This window comes from Cupressus sempervirens, unplaced genomic scaffold (assembly GCF_028749045.1).
Source record: "Cupressus sempervirens isolate cs-2001-9-10 unplaced genomic scaffold, ASM2874904v1 CseChr00s100002_03, whole genome shotgun sequence".
In the NCBI taxonomy this organism is placed as follows: Eukaryota; Viridiplantae; Streptophyta; class Pinopsida; order Cupressales; family Cupressaceae; genus Cupressus; species Cupressus sempervirens.
The window spans coordinates 1,877,028-1,893,407 of record NW_028322207.1 but is presented as its reverse complement, the minus strand read 5'-3'; positions in this window follow the sequence as shown (position 1 = coordinate 1,893,407).

The following is a 16,380-nucleotide window of genomic DNA, read 5'->3' as shown; positions in this document are numbered from 1 at the left end:
TTACTTGGTGGTTTTTCCCATATTGGGTTTCCACATTAAATCTGGTGTCTCTTATGTTCTTTTTATTTACTTTTGCATGCATGTTAACAATTATGAATGCTTAAAGTTCAGTAACAAGTTAATCTATCGAGTTATAGCATTTTTGTGATGTGTTTACTAAGTGATAGTAGTAACTAGTTATTTAAGACATCTAAGGGATCAGGATTTGTTTTGTGGTAACTAATTCACCCCCCCCCCCCCCCCCCCCTCTCAGTTACTTCATCTATAATCCCAACAATTGGTATCAGAGATCTTGGTGCTTGTAGGAAAATATTTCAAGGATCTAAGCTAAAGATCAAGATGTCTTGCAAGAGAAAAATTCCAAGACTTAACAGGGACAACTTCTTAGCATAGCAGGGATTGATGAGACTTCATCTAGCTTCTATTGGTGATTTAGGGCTGAACTACCTTGATGAAAAATATGCAAAACCTGCTGGTACACTATCTATCAATGATATTGTTGAAAAGAAGACTCAAAACAACATGATGATAGATATTGCATCTACTCTAAGTTATGAAGAATTTGATGACATCAAGGATTTCAAAATTGCCTTTGAAATGTGAAACAAACTGAAAGAGATCTATGGAGGTCATGATAATGTAAGAAGAGCCAAAGCAAAAAGTTTGAGAGGAAAATTTGATCAAATGAGGATGAGAGAGGATGAAAACATAGCAAAATATGTTGAAAGAGTTCAAGCAAGTGTTAGTGCAATCAAAGCATCTAGAGGAGATATCAAGGAAGAGACAGTTATAAGTAATGTTCTTAGAACTCTACTTCCTATCTATGCAATCAGAGTTTTTGCAATTCAAGAAAGAAGATGTGAAGCAAATCATAAGATAAATTTAGAGGCCATAGTTGGAAGATTGACTGCATTTGAGCTAGACAACTATGATAATTATGTTCCAGCTACCAAGAACATTGAATCAGCATTTCAAGCCAAGCTTTTACTAAGGAGAAAGGCAAGAAGATAAAGGATCCTCAGTCAGATAGTGATGAAGAATTAGAACAAAGTTTAGATAGTGATCTTGAGGTGGTTGAAGCTCTACTAGCAAGGAAATATTCAAAAGGCAAAGGAAAATACAAAGTAAGGTTCCTCTAATATGTTTTTCTTGTGAAGAAATTGGACATATTGCTACTAGGTGCCCAAATAAGTAGAACAAGGATGAGAAGAAAGGTCACAAGTGCAATGGCAAGAAATACTTCAAATCATTCAAGGATAAAGGTAAGAAAACACATTTCATGGCTAAAGATTCTAATGATTTTGATGATGAAGAAGAAGATGAAATTGTTTATATTTATATAAAGGATGAGTCTGATAATGATGAGGAAATGGCACTTATTTCACATGTGAGAAAAAATGATACATGGATTATAGATAATGGTTGTTCTCATCACATGACTAGTGATAAAACTAAGTTTGAACATTTTGAAGACTATGATGGTGGTAGTGTGAGATTTGGTAATAATGAACCTTGTTGCATAAAAGGAAAAAGGAAGAATCTCACTAACCAAAGAACTTTTATGTGATAATGCATATTGAGTAGAAGGATTAAAACACAATTTGTTAAGTGTGGTACAACTACTCAATAATGGATTCAAAGTGGAATTCATGAATGGAAAAGCAAGACTACTAGATGGCAAAGAAAAGCTAATTAGATCAGGCACTCAAACAAAAGGTAACTTGTTTTATCTTGAACTTGGTGATTGTTCATGTTTTATTGCCCAAGTTGAAGAAAGTTGGTTATGGCATAGGAGGTTGTGTCATGTGAACTTTGATAACCTGGTGAAGATAAAAAAATTTAGGAAAGTAAGAGTCATTCCTAACATAAAGAAACCTGAGATTGCTCTATGCAAGAATTGTCAAATTGGCAAGATGAGAAAGACTAGCTTCAAAAATAAGAACTATCAGTCTAAAGAAATTTTAGAAATTGTGCATACTGATTTGTGTAGACCTATTGGCATTTAAAGTTATACTGGTGAAAAAAAATTCATTCTTTTTGTTGATGATTACTCAAGAATGATGACTATCATGTACCTAAGAGAGAAATTAGAAGCAATTAAAAAGTTCAAATGGTATTTGGCCATAATAGAGAAGGAAACAGGAGAAAGACTAAAGTGTTTGAGGTCAGACAAAGGTGGTGAATTCATTTCACATGGGTTCAATAACTTTTGCATTGAAAGGGGAATCAAAAGATAAGTTTTAGCACCTAGAACTCCTGAACAAAATGAAATAGCTGAAAGAAGGAACAAATCTATCATGGAATCTACAAGAACCTTAATGATTAAAAAGAGCATTTCTATCAAATAGTAGAAGGAAGCTATCAACACTATAGTTCATACCTTAAACTAAGTATAGCTGAAGAAGGACTTGTTCAAAACCCCCTATGAGTTATGGTATGGCTACAAACCTAATGTAAGTTACCTAAAAGTATTTGGAAGCAAATGTTACATTTTGAAAGAATCTAGAAAAGGTAAATTTGATGTGAAGGGTGATGAAGGAATATTTTTGGGATATTCTTGCAAGAGTAGAGCATATAGATGTTTGAATCTGTCTACTCACAAAGTCATAGAAAGTGCACATGTGAAATTTGATGAATTTGTAGAAAGAATTGAAGAAGAAAGCAAAAGGGAACTAGAAGACTATAGGAGATTTGTTTACATTGAACCTAATATAGTGTTAGATACACCTATCAATTAGGAAACTTCAACTCCTAAATCTTCTATAATTGAGTTGCAAGAAGTTCAAATTGAGCTAATGCCTATCGAGTTTCAAGGACCTGAGTTGCATATAGAAGCTACTAAGCTCGAGCAACCAAAACCAAAAACAGAAGTTGAAACACAAAAGGATAACAATACAAGTCATTAAAAAGGAAAAGAGTCTATGCTAGCCAAATATGTCAGGAAGCATCATGCACCAGATCATATCATTGGAGACAAATTTGAAGGAACAATGAAAAGAAGTAAGTTGAAAGGTACTTGTTTACTTGATGATTTTGAACCTAGAAATGTTAAAGATGCATTAGAAAATGAAAGTTGGATTGAAGCTATGAATGAAGAGGTAGAATAGATAGAGAAAAACAAAACATGGACTCTTGTACCTAGGCCTGAAGAAAAAAATGTGATTGGAACTAAGAGGGTATTTAGAAGCAAGTTAAATGAAGATGGTAAGGTGTCAAGGAACAAAGCTAGACTGGTATGTAGAGGATACTCTCAAGAAGAAGGTGTAGAATATGGGGAGTTTTTTTCTCCCATTGCAAGATTGGAAGGTGTCAGAACCTTACTTGCATATGCTATATACAAAGGACTCAAAGTTTATCAGATGGATGTCAAATCAGCATTTCTCAATGGCATACTAGATGAAGAGGTTTACAGTGAATAGCTTGAAGATTTTTTTGATCTAGACAAGAAGGACATGGTCTGCAAATTACATAAAGCATTATATGGTCTAAAACAAGCCCCTAGAGCATGGTATGAAAGACTGCATAACTATCTTATTCATATTGGTTTTCAAAGAACTAATTATAATAGTAGCTTGTTCATAGGAAATGATGATCTTTGTAGATGATACTTTGTTCATAGGAAATGATGATCTTTGTAAAGAATTTTTAGAGAAAATGAACAAGGAATTTGAAATGTCAATGTTTCGTGAGATCAAATTTTTTGTTGGTCTTCAAATTCATCAAAATAAGAATGGCATCTACATCACTCAATCTAAATACATCAAGGAGATACTGAAAAAGTTTGGTATGGAAGACTGCAAACTAGTTGGGACTCCTACATGTACTAGATTGAAACTTACCAAGGATGATGAATCAAAGGAAGTGGATCGGACATTGTATAGATCTATGATTAGAAAGTTGCAGTATGTAGTTCATACAAGGCTAGGAATTGCCCTTGCAGTAGGAATTGTAGCAAGATTCTCAACAAAACCAAAAGAAAATCACATGATGGAAATCAAAAGGATCATGAGATATTTGAAAGAAATTAAAGATTATGAATTTTTGTATAAACTTGGAGGAAATCTAGATTTAAAAGTGTTCACTGATGTAGATTGGTAAAGGAATGTTGATGATAGAAAGAGTACAAGTGGAGGAGCTTTCTTTCTTGGAAAGAGGTTGGTTTCTTGGACAAATAAAAAGCAAAACTATATAGCCCAATCCATAGTAGAGGTTGAATATGTTGTAGCAGCAGTAAATTGCTCAAACATTGTGTGGTTCAAACAATTATTGGAAGGTATGAAGCAAGAAATCAAAGAACTTGTTGTTATGTTTTGTGAAAATACAAGTGCAATCAACATATCCAAGAATCTAGCCATGCATTCAAAAACTAAGCATATTGCTATAAAGTATCACTTTGTTAGAGAATTGGTACAAGATAAAGAAATCAGATTGGAATATGTCCATAAAAAGGAACAAATTTCTGACACATTCACAAAGCCTTTACCTAAGGATGCATTCTTGTATCTAAGAGGTAATTTATGGGTCATTCCCCTATCTAAAGCTCACTAAAATACAATTTTAGTGATGCATCAACAGAAACAAAATTGAAGATCTATCAATTGATGCAAAGTAATGAAGACATTGCATATGAATCAATACTTAAGGTACATTGAATTTTATTTTGAGTTGTGTTTCCTTTGACATGTGTTGTCAAAGAGGGAGAGTTTACTGTCATATCTTTCTAAAATTTGCAAGAAAAGGAGAGATTACTATGAAACAAGGAGATTATTGTACTTAAGGAGTTTTGTGGAATGTAATATAAGAAGGTGAAGCATTCTGTCAGTGAAGACTTGTTCTCAAATTTCATTCTACTATGACATGTTGTGTTTCCATCAATGTCAAAGAGGGAGATTGTTGGATACAGTTGTCCAATTGTGTGTTGTCTTTGATATTACAAAAATGTCATATCATTTATCAAACAGAGTCTACCTGAGCTCAATTGGTCAGCAAGGCAAAAGATAGAGTCTACCAAGCTCAATTGGTCAGCAAGGCAAAAGGCAAAGTCTATCAAGCTTAGAAGGTTAGAAAAAAAGGTTTACAATGTCTACCGAGCGTTCTCAGGCTTTACCTGGTGTAGACAGTTGTTACCGAGCTTTCAAGGTTAAACAAGGAAATTCAGTTGTTATCGAGCTCACTTGATCATCAAAGAGAAATATGGCAGAGATAGTTCTTACTAAGATCTCATGGACAACAAAGGAAATTTAGTTCTTATCGAGTTAACTCGACAGCCAAAGGATTTTGCAAATTTTGCAGTATTAATTGAGTTAAGATGGTTAACTCAAGAAATTGTTTCTAGAAGTAGTGCTTACCGAGTAGGGTTGGCCAATGAAGGATTTCATTGTTTTTTGGAATAAAGTTTATTCATTTAATGTAATATTTGTAGCTGACTGATGTATGGTTTATTGGTAAATGTATTGTGAATGAGTCAACTTCATAATCTAAATGGTATATATAAGAGGTCAATTTGCAAATTCTAAGTGTGTGATAGATTTGATATGATGCAAATGTGAAGGAGGACTGATTATTGGGTGAGCAAATTATGGAGGATAATCAAAGATCATTGAGGAGAAGCAAAAGCTATATTTGATCAAGGAGGATCTAATGGTGTAGAATAGAGATCTGTAATCAAAAAATTTAGTTGCATCATATTCAGGTCAATTCATTGTTACTTTCTAACCATTGTAGCAATGATTTCAAAATCTCTTAACAGTGTTGGTTTAGCAGCCATTTTTTAAATCCTCTAACAAGGTGGACAATTCAGTTGAATTGTTCTAAAGACCTCTAGCAAGGCCACTCCTAACATGATGATTAAATTCTCTAACAGGGTCACACCTAATAGTGTGTATTGTAACCTTTAACAAGGTTGGCTCCTAACAGGGCTCACTTCATAAGAGTGAAAATTGGTAGCTAATTACTTGGTGGTTTTTCCCATATTGGGTTTCCATGTTAAATCTAGTGTCTCTTATGTTCTTTTTATTTACTTTTGCATGCATGCTAACAATTATGAATGCCTAAAGTTTAGTAACAAGTTAATCTACTGAGTTATAGCATTTTTGTGATGTGTTTACTGAGTGACAGCAGTAACTAGTTATTTAAGACATCTAAGGGATCAGGATTTGTTTTGTCGTAACTAATTCACCCCCCCCCCCCCCCCCTCTCAGTTACTTCATCTATAATCCCAACAGAATTCTTGAATTGTGTGAAGCATGTGGAAGGTAACTATGATGAGTTGTTTGCACAAAATTTAAGATAAACCATTTTGAGGTGAATTAAAAGAGGATTGTAGAGGAAGTTTCTAGAAAGGGATAAAATGGAAAAGTGGGTAGATTCAATGAAACTAACCTAACCCTAGAATGGATGAATGTGGTTAAGTAGAAAAAGATCTAAGTTCTTTATTTATAGAGATAATAGGCCAGAAGCAATAGTTGTGATGTGTGAAAACCTAAGGAAGATAAGAAGTCTAGGGTGTTACTTCATATGGTGGCTGAATAGAAGAGTCTACAGTTGAGATACAAAGCAAGAAGGATTAAGGTGATGAAGTTTTGAAGGGTGAACAAGTTGTTAAAGATGAGGATGATGAATATCAAGTAGAATGGAGGACTAAATGGGAGATATGTAATCTACAAGTGAGTTGTTATTGTTATTGGATCAAGTCCTATTGTTACTCTCTAGCAATTATATCAATCTAGATAAATATTTTGGATTAAGGTTGACCAAATAGTCATTAGCAAATCCTTTAATAGGGTGACATTCTAATGGAATATTCTAAAGTCCTCTAACAAGGCTCACTCCTAATAGGGTGATTGAAATCCTTTAACCAGGTCACATTTAACAGTGTGCATTGTAACCTTTAACAGGGTTAGCTGCTCATACAGCTCGCTTTAGAAGAGTGAAAATTGGTAGCATGTTATTGGTAGTTTTTCCAAAATTGGGCTTCCACATAAAATCCTTGTGTCAAAATGTGTGATTGATTTTGTGGTATTGCATGTTTACATTTCTGCAAAGTTTTTGATTAGATAAATAGGTTTTACATTTGTGCAAAGTTATTTTGATAGAGGACAACAATATTCATATGTTTAAGATATTGAATGGTCAATGCATGCATATGAATAAGTTGCAATACTAAAAAAAAATATTTGTAGACTTGGATCTTGGATAACCAATTCACCCCCCACCCCCCCAAGTTATTCTAAAGTATTTTAACAATTGGTATCAAAGGACCAACTGCTTGAGAGAAAGTTTTGAAGGTACTTAAAGCTAAAGATCAAGATGTATAGAAAGGAGGTGCCCAAGTTAAACAAGGAAAATTTTCCTACATGGAAAAGTTTGGTGAAGCTACATCTAGGAAGTGTTGGAGATTATGCATAGTTAACTATCACCACTAAGCATGTTGATCCAAATAGAGCCCCAATTACTGAACAATTAAAACAAAAGAAGGAACACAATCAGAAAATGTTGGAGATTTCATCTACCCTAAGCTACTCAAAGTTTGATGACATCAAAAGATGTGATTTTGCTAAGAAAATGTGGGATGCCCTATAGAAGATCTATGGAGGAGATAAGAATGTTCTAATAACCAAATCTAAAAGCCTAAGAGGAAAATTTGATGAAATAAGAATGCAAGATGATGAGCCTATAGTAAAATATTGTGTAAGGATCAACGATATTGTGAATGCAACTCAAGGATCTAATGGACATATTGAAGATGGGATTGTTGACCTATCATTTTGCATGATGCTTAATAGCAAGAATTCTTTCAAACTCCTACCTTGAAAAGTTATTTCAAGGATCAACTCCAAGGTTCTAGGTGATCTTGCAACCTAATGGAATCCACTCAATTGAAGAAAAATGTGAATGTTCATGAGGAGGCCTTTGCTAGTTCTGAAATGATTCAAATAAGATGTATGATCTACTTGCTACTTCAAATGAATAACCACATAAAAAGGAATATAATTTTCTATTTTCTATTTTAAGATGAATGCAATCTAACAAAGAAACTATATGAATTCCTAATTTAAACAAGGGGTTAGTAAAGAAAATAACAAAGATAAGGTGACAAGAAATTTAAGAAAATAACATGAAACAAAATCCTTACAGACATAAGCTATGAAAACAACATGTCTACGAGTTAAGCTTTCGAAAAGATAGGTAGGTAACCAATGAAAATAGGAGAACTGAATCATTAATTCTAGTGATGCAATCATTGATGGGAATTTGGTAACCATAAGATGTTTCAACTTTCATCAAATCACAAGGCCATAGAAAGTGTGCTCACATGAGACAAAAAGCTATGCAAGAACAATATGATGATCTCTTCTAAAACTAAGTACATTATTGGAATTTGTAAACACATGGCAAACACCAAAATTAAAAGATCACACAACTAGAAATAATGCAATAAAATTTTGGCTCAATTAGATTCCATGTACATACATCCACAAAATATAACACACTTAGGAAAGAATCACTACACTCCAAATGCAAGCACCAAAAGCATATATTATTGCAAAATAATGGTAGCCTTGATTATATATTACATTCCCATATTTATAAAAAATCTTCTCCTCAACTTGTGTTGAGAGTGAGAGATATCTTTGTGCAATCATATGCTTCTAAACTAATAAAAAAAATCTTTTTATGTACACACTAACTATCTAACTAGTGCTAAGTAGGAGTCCATCCATTTTATATCATTAATTGGATGCATGAACCTTTACATGTCATAAAAAAGAAAGCATGAGAAAATAACAAGAAGAAAGCCTTCAAATAATGTAGAAGTGATTGGAACTAGCAAAAATAGAAGCTCCATCTTCACTAGGCATCTGCAGGAGTTAAACTATCATCAAAATGTGTTTTTGATGCATGGAAAGCTCTAAATTCAAAAGTAGCAATTAACTATTGGTGCACCTCTAAATTCTTCAAAATCTTCTTGCACACTACTTAAAAAGTGCACCTGAACACCTAGTGCACTTGCCTAGTAGCGCACCTCAAAAGCAAGCTCCAAAAAATGCAAAATTTAACTAAGTGTCAAAATCAAAATTCTAGCTTCTAGGTTTTATTCTTGATAATGCTACAGCTATGTCTAGGTATTTTCCCTTGGTAGATGGAACACCTTCTCTATATTGTTAGGTCAAAGATACAAGATGATCTCTCCAATTATTCTTTTCACAACCCTTTCTTTAGAAACATATTTCTCTGCTAATGTCATGATCAATTCTGAAGATTATACTAAAATTGGGTGCGACGCCGCGTTAACTAGTCCTAATTGGATCAAGGCAAATACCATGGAGACCTTTCTATCATTTTGTTACATAATGTCAGGAATGCACCCAAATCTATGTGACCTAACTTAGTGTCCTAGATCTTAGAGTATTCATCTTGGAATCATAATTTCATTGGCACACCTTAAAACTTGAACCTACAAGGGAGGATGATGAAGATTCCATAGAATCTACACAAAAAGTTTGTCCATTAGCCTAGAATTGAAGAAAAAAATGATAGAGTCATACCTTGAAACAAACTCAAATAGGATCCAAAACCCTAATTGTCCAAAAACACAAAAAACCTAAGTTAAACCAAAAAATGCAAAAGGAATCTTGGTGCTCCTTTTTAAAAGAAAATTTCATATTATGGGGTGCACATCAGCACACCTCATGGGGTGCATAAATGTGCACCTCATTTTTGACATGGGCATTATAGTTCAAGATTTGTAGGGGTGTGTAGTAGTGCACCTAATTAGGTGTGCTAGTGTGCACCCCAATTGGGGTTTTTTATTTTTTTAAAGTTTTTAAATGCAAAAATAGGTGTGCATTAGCGTACCTAGGTAGGTGCACTAATGTACACCTATTTTTGGTGTTTTATTAATGCATTTTCTTGCTTTTTTAGGGAGATTGAAGCTAGAGGGGTGCACCTCTACTAATGCAGAGCTACGGTGCAATGGAACATGGGGAACTTAAATGAAGGAAGATGGAAGGTAGGAAGGAGAAAGGGGGGATTATATAGACCCCCCACACCTTTGGTGTTGCACAGGTGCATAGCTGCACATCACCAATGGTGAAACACCTTTGCATAACCTCATTTGGTGCACTAATCCACCTGATGAGGTGCACTGGTGCACCTTCCTTTTTGTAAAAAAAGGTCTTTTTCCTCCAAAGCTCTAATTTTTTGACAACTAGGTTTCTGAGTCGGGACCCAGTCTTGACAAGAAACCCTAAAAATACTTTTAAACCTTAGACTAGGGATCCAAAAATCCAAAAAAGAAAGTAAGAGGTCCCCATTGCTAATCAAAATGGGGCATACATTGTGAAACCACAACAAATAGACCTAAAAAAAAGGAAGAAATGACAAAGGAATTTCAAACATTCCTCTGATATGTATCCAACACCAACTGAATTCTGAACATTCCAAACATATTTAGAGTTACTTCACAATCAAAACCTCAAAATCTTGAATCTCCAAGATCAATGTGTGCTTAGTGTATCTGAATCCTTCAACATCTCAAGATGCAGTCTATCAAAAGCTTCTAACAACTTGGAAACAATCTTCCACCCCATTCGGCTCATTCGTCAAGAATCTTTACAAAAGTTGTTTATCATTACTTTGTCTAACTAGATGAGAGAATCAATTTTGATGGCTCCTAGTGGGTTGTCACTTTTCTTTTAAAGTCCTAGGAAATCTTTTAAATATTTGATACTTGTACCTCATAGTGTTTCCATTTGATTTATTCAAAGAGCATGTCTGTAAAATTGGATCACCTTTCTCAAACTTTGTAGAATCCTTCATTCTTAACACCTTTCCTTTTTTTATTTTCTTTCTATATCCTAACCATGCTTAGACTGTGTGGCCAAGACATTGGTGTCATTTCTTGAAGTCGATCCTTTGTGAACACCCCTTGCATTCCTCTTTTAAGAACTTTTAGAAACTCTCATGCCAAACAACAATCTTAGAAATTCCTTCAAGAAGACCCTTATGTTTGAACTAGTGGGGTTTGAATTATCCCTTGCTACCTTCAACCTTGGTTTGATAACACCTGAGATAACAATCTTTAAATTTTCAAAGTGTTGATAACTTTTCAATCTACAATTCTGAATTCAAGACTGAAAGTCCCCTATTACTGCAAGTAACATCCATTCCTCAATTGGTACAAGAAACAAAATCATAGAAATGTTTTGACAAAGAAATACCTCTATGTCAAGATAAAATCTTGAGTGCACCTACCCCTAGACTGATGGAACTTTGAAAACAAACACATGACTGAAAGAAAACATGCAACTAAAAAGAAACACATTTGCAGAAATAAATACACTTGTAGAAAATAAAGACACTTAAAAAAATGAAATCTCTTTTTTTTTTGTGATGATCTCTTAAGCCTCAAAGTAATGCTTTAGAAATTTCCCAATGACTAACAATGGAACTAATTACCCCATAAGGAACTCAAACTAAAAGTGTTTTCTCCTAGGATTTTTGCGATCTGATAAGGACCAACCCACAAGCATTGAAACTTTGTGTGGCTACCTGGCTTTTCTTTCGCTTTGTCCCAAAGTAGAAACAAGTCAGATATCCTGAAAGACTTTATCGTGGCCCTCTTTTTGAACCACCTTTTGATGACTACCTGATGTTTTTTCATATGCTCCAAAGTATCTATCCATTTTTCATCCATCTCCAGAAGATTCATCAATCTGATTTGCACTGTGTCAACATCTTCAGCATACCCACTCATGAATTTAAAAATAGAAAACATAAGATTAACTAGAAATACTAGCTCTTTTCTATAGACAAGTAGATATGGAAATGTCCCCAAAGCATTCTTGACCCTTACTTAGTCTATCCATAGCGCATATTTGAGTTATGTATGCCAATCTTCAGGATTCTCATTCAACAAACATCTTATTACTATAATCAAGTTCTTGTTCATAGATTTAGTATCTCATTTACTTGTGGATAATAATTTGAAGATAACTTGATAATATCTTGATTTTATAGTGCCCATTGAGTTAGGAATATTGATGTAAAGGCTAATCTATTATCACACACTAGGGATAATGGCATCCCAAATCTAGTAACAATATATTCTTCCAAGAAGTTTGTAACTACCTAAGTTGTGCAATTTCTAAATGTTTCTTCTTCTATCCAACATGTATAGTAATAAATGGATATGAAAATAAAGGTGTGCCCTATTGATGATGGTGGACTCACTGGACCAATAAAATCCAGCCCCCACTTTGCGAAGGGGTGTATCTCAAACACTAGTTGTAATGGCATTGCAGGATGTCTTTCTCTATTAGCACTATTCTAAAAAATATGAAAAGTAAGTACATGTTCAAAAGTATCTTTGAATATCATGGGCCAAAAATAACCTAATCTCAAAATCATATGAGTAGTTGCTTCTACCAAACCATGCCCCGTACCATACTTATCGTGGAATTTTTCCAAAACTTCTTTTACTTCCTCATGTCCCAAGCATTTGAGGTAAATCCCTTCATAGTTCCTTTTGTATAACTTTCTATCATGCAACATGTAGGATTCACACTTCATTTTGAGTCCCCTATGTTGTGAACTATTCATGCAACTAGGATACTAATTTTGTAAAAGATAATAAAAAATATCTTGGTACTAGACATCAGTTATCACACCTTGACAAATATCAACTTGGGATACTACAATCTCCTTCTGATCATCCACATCTATTTCACTTTCAAACTGGAATTTCTTTTCATCTTCTATTTGGTTTTCTACTATCATTTTTAACAATCCTTGGCCTCTTACCAACTTCATGGGTTGGATTTCCAAATCAAATTCTTGAAGGATTTCCATCCATTTCCCTCATCTTTCACCAAATCTATTTTGCATCAACAATGTATTAACTGTTGGATCAGGCACAATCGCATATACCTTGCTCTACAGTATATAGTGACAAAAAAAAAATTTCCACTTTGATCAAATAAAAAAACTATTTTTTGAGGTTGGAATAGTTTAACTCATCATTTTTCAAAGGGAAACTCATAAAGGCAATAGGCCTTTCATCTTCCTTTTCTTCCTTTTGTGTGAGAATCCCAGTACGTGAATGTTCTGAAGAAAAAGAGTATGTTTTGAAAGGTAGTCCATAGTCTAGACTTACTAGTTCTGGGGCCATAGAAATAGCCACTTTGATATCCTCACATGATTTCTTGACCTTTAGTAGCCATTCTATCTTAGCTCCCTTTTTAATTAAATCATTAAGGGGATGCACTATCTCTGCAAATCCACTTATGAATTTTCATACGAAATTTATCTTTCCAAAGAAAGACTTCAATTCTTTTTTACTGTGGGGAGGAGATAACTACAGAATGGCTTCAACTCTATCAGGATCAATGGAGATTCTAGCTTCAAAGATGATATGTCCTAGAAGCTTCCCTTTGGTAACCTCAAATGAACATTTCTTTTGATTGAGGGATATGTCATATATATGGCATCTATTGAATACCTATTTTAGGTCAGCAATTTGAGTGCTTCAATACTTTGAAAAGATGGTTAAATCATCCATGTAGATGACTATACACTTTTTAATCAATCCTTTAAAGGCTTCATCCATGGCTCATTGAAATGTAGCTCCTACATTAATTAGTCTGAAGGGCTGTAGGCAAATGTTCCCCATTTAGTCATGAATGTCATCTTTGCCCTATCCTCTTCATCAACCATGATTTGATTATATCCCAAATATCCATTCAAGAAAGACATCATATTCGAACCATTAACAATTTTAAGAATTTCATCCAGTGAAGGCAAAGGGTAATTATCCTTTTGAGATGAGAGGTTCAAATTATGAAAATTCACACAAAGATGAATCTCTCCAATATTTTTCCATATAGGAACCAAATTAGCCACCCATGTAGAATGGTGAATAGGGAAGATAATCTTGGCATCAAGAAACTTATTGACCTCCATTATTAGTGGTTCAATGATAGGATTAACAGGCCTTTGTCTTTGCTGGAAAGGCTTCGCATCAAGTTTTAATGGAATGTCATGCATAATAATCTCAAGATCATACATTTTAAGCTCCTCATAACTCCACATGATGACATCCTTATATTTTATAAGTAATTTGAGCATATCCTCCCTTTCTTTTTCATTGCATGCCTTTCTAGGATCTTCATATGTACCCAAATTGTATGAAATACATTCTTTGGTCTCTTTTTCTTGGACAATTATTTTGTTAAGTGTTGATTCATCACAATCAACAATGCATTCCAACTCAATCATTCCCTTAGGAATAGTGTTAGTCTTCAAATTCAAGATCCCATCTTCATCTTTGAGTTTTTCATCTTTGGCTTTATTGTCAGGGGTGTCATCAATTTCTTTCCCTTTGAAGTGGCCATTGCACATGATAAAATCAAGTTTTGATCATCCTAAAAAACTTGGAAGTCTGTAATGTTATCAGGGATAGATGGAGCAACAACCAATTCAACTAAAAACCTTTTCAATTTCATTTTCTCGATAGGTTGTAATGTGTTAGCTGAAATAGTGAGGGCATCTACTACCATATTTTTCTTCCTCAGAATAGATTTTATATTCAAATTTTGAAAATAATCCATTAAATATCATACTCTCTTCCTGTATGCAAACAACCTCTTATCACTGCAAGAATATACCGACTTCACTTGTCTTATAACCAACTGAAAATCTCCCTTATCTATGAGAGTTGTGATTCCTTTCTCTAATGTGAAAAGGAGTCCTCAATCCAATGCTTCATACTCTGCAACATAATTAGTACATCTAAATTGTAATGTATAGGTTGCATAAAAAGACTTACCTTTTGGGTTGATCAGCTTAATATCTATGTTGGCTCCTAAGTTTCTTTTGGAACCATCAAAGAGAAGTGTTTAGATTAGATCCCCTTTGGGTTTCCTAACTTTTTTCTTATTTTTCCTTAGCTTTTGTTTCACTTGGGCCTAGAAGGATCATTTCTTGGGGACTCATTGTAATCTTTCATGAGGTGGACTTGATGATTCTATACTATTTTTCCTTGACATAGGAAGTGTATATTTTTCTTATTCATCTTAAATTTCCCCTATTGATTATGTGATTTCATCCATTTTGGGTTTAGGATGGATGGCTACTGAAGTTCATCCTTGGCCTTTCACGTACCATCTTCTTCTTTGAATTTTCATCATTTTGGGTGGAGGAGAAGACAAATCCCCACCATCTAAAGAGGTATAACTATCTAATGCATTTAGATATTCAATTTCCTCTTTAACCTTTTAAATAGATTCGGATATGTTTATAAGATTCTAACCCTCTGTGAGTTCATCTTGTGAACCGTTACTATTCTCTAGTCTCATCATTTGTGTTAATGCCTTGGTGACTGCCTCTTGGGATGAAAATTTGAACTCTGAATGACTAACTTTGTGTAATCAGAAAAATCCTGGAAGAAGGAGGATTTTGGGATCAGTTTCTTCTCCTAGACATTGTAAGTTAGCCATCATGTTGTCTATAAATTGTGTTATGATCATATCTTTTGGGACTAAAATCCTAGATTCTATATCTTGATTACTTGATATTTTGACAGAATTTGTATCAAAATCCATCACCTTGTAGGAGACCAAATCTATTTGTAGGAATTCTACCTCATTTGTAGCATTGTATTCTATAATCACTATTTTTAACTTTGGCTCTGCATCTATCTTGATTTGATTGTTCAACCCTTTCCATGGTAACCATAACTAAGTGAAATCTATAGAAAACTATCCTCTTAAGAATTTGGTCCATTTCTTTCTTAGGAGTAGTCCATACATTTTAGGAATATCAACCACATGTATATCGATGACATCTTGAATTTGGGGATCCACTGTTGATTGTATCCAAACATCTTTTAAGACACTAATGAATTTCACCTTTGTTTTATCCAACTATACCACTATTCGGTTGGAGGGTTGAGGATTGATTCCTAACCTTTGTGTTATCAATAGTGACATAAAATTACAAGAAGCTCCTAAATCAATTAGGAAATTATGGAGATTCTTCCCATATATCTTAATGTTAAGAAAAAATGGAGGCACCTCAACCTTGTCTTTAAACATAGTTGGCATTGCTTCCTAAGCATTGACTTGTTGAGATACTATCTTTTGAGGGATAGTACTCATATTATGGGGTGCCTTTATGTGATCAAGAGTTTTCAATAGTGCCTCTCATTGATGAGGACAGTTTTGTAGGATGTCAAACATGGACATGTTGGCCTTTTTTTATTTCAAATCTTCCACTACATTATACTTTTTAGCAAACCAAGATGGATTTTTCAAGATGGTTGGCACAACACCTTGATTCTAGTTTTGTTGTCCTCCATAAGGTGGCTTGATTAGTACCAAA